Source organism: Quercus suber, unplaced genomic scaffold (assembly GCF_002906115.3).
Source record: "Quercus suber isolate HL8 unplaced genomic scaffold, Cork oak 2.0 scaffold_272, whole genome shotgun sequence".
Classification (NCBI taxonomy): domain Eukaryota; kingdom Viridiplantae; phylum Streptophyta; class Magnoliopsida; order Fagales; family Fagaceae; genus Quercus; species Quercus suber.
The window spans coordinates 80,263-81,833 of NW_027069728.1; the positions used below are offsets into that span (position 1 = coordinate 80,263).

General features: G+C 36.9%; 1 long non-coding RNA gene across 1 annotated transcript; it reads left to right on the plus strand.

Annotated features, from left to right (window-relative positions):
• Positions 1 to 979, plus strand: LOC136070937 (uncharacterized). Its single transcript, XR_010632212.1, has 2 exons — positions 1 to 249; positions 461 to 979. It is a non-coding gene; the product is annotated as an uncharacterized LOC136070937 (long non-coding RNA).
• The last annotated feature ends 592 nt before the right edge of the window (positions 980 to 1,571 follow it).

The window sequence follows — 1,571 nt, forward strand, 5'->3', positions numbered from 1 at the left end:
TTCATCGACTTCTCTCTCTAAACCGTAACCCATAAACCCAGCTCCCACCAATCACCCAAAGCCTCCTGTCTCCACTGCCGGTCCGCCGGCCAACCTCAAATTCTGCACTGTCTCCACCGCTGGCCCACCGCCTCAAATCCTCCTTTGTCTTCTTCGCCAGCCCACTACCTCAAATCCTCCTCTGTCTTTACTGCCAGTCCACCCAGTTGCATAAAGTCACCTCTTGTGCGTCGCTCTGCCACTTCACTGGTCAAAACTAAACTTTCTTTTGTTTTATTCAAAGAAACTAAATTTACTCTTTTAATTCTATTAATTTTTTCTGAATGAATTGTGTTTGATTATTAATGTGAGATTTGGATTTTCTGGTTTTGTTTGATTATTAATGTAAACATTATCGCTATAGTTGTATTTATCTCAACAAGTAAAGAAATTAATGATGTATCTTTGGTTATGTCGCCAGATTTTGTATACCCATCAATCCAAGAAACAATGTCTCGATGGGGTAGCCGGTCAAAGAGGAGATGTGCAGATTTAATGCTGCTAGAGATGGCATAAACATGAAGCAAGGAATTTGTGGCATAAATGTCCAAGCCAAACCTTGTATTTATGATGTGAGCATGGATTTGTTAGGTTTCTTCCAAGGCTAACATACGGGAACATGCTTTAAGTAGGAAAGGAAAGGTGTAAGCATTGTGTGGGGGGCTGAATGACATAGCTGTTAATGGTACAGAAGTAGGGCTTCTTTTGGTTCATTGCTATTTGAGTATCTCCTTATCATGGTGTTCCACATGAAAGTAATGCGTCTGCTAATTCTGTCGAAAACCTTCCGAGCATATATTAAGTTTCCAAAATCCAGTGAGGTACTGAAAGTTAGAAGCCTACTCATTGGAATATGGTCTATAATGAAACCTGTTTTGTAAATGTGAGCATGAATCTGCAATAGTTCTATCATATTTGTACGTCTTTCAAGTAGAGATAATGTTTGTGCTACATTTGATTCGAAGGAGAGTTGATTTGGTGGATTCAACAAAATAGGTGCCATTGAATTATTGGTACTCTTTATTTCAACTTGACTGCCTAGGCTCAACAACATTCAAAACAGAAGCTTTTGATGATGACCATTTTTAAGAGGGCTATGATTCTAAATACTCATTAATTAAACAGCTTTGACTACAATGAGAAGCTCCCTCGACAAGTTAATGACTCCAAATTTTTAATTGATCAAAGTTTGCTGGTACTAAATTAGAGAACCACAAGAGATGCTTGCAGAAACATAGGTATGCAGAGATTTACTAAAATGAGCACTCATAGAGAATGAAAATAAAATGAATGATACAGCATAGTTATGCATTTTGTAGCACTCTACTATTGCGATAATGTTTACATTAATAATAAAACAAAACCAAAAAATTCAAAACTCACATTTATAATCAAACACAATTCATTCAGAAAAAATTAATAGAATTAAAAGAGTAAATTTAGTTTTCTATAAATAAAACAAAAGAAAATTTAGTTTTGACCGGTGAAGCGGCGGAGCAACGTACAAGAGGTGGCTTTGAGCGGCGAAACTG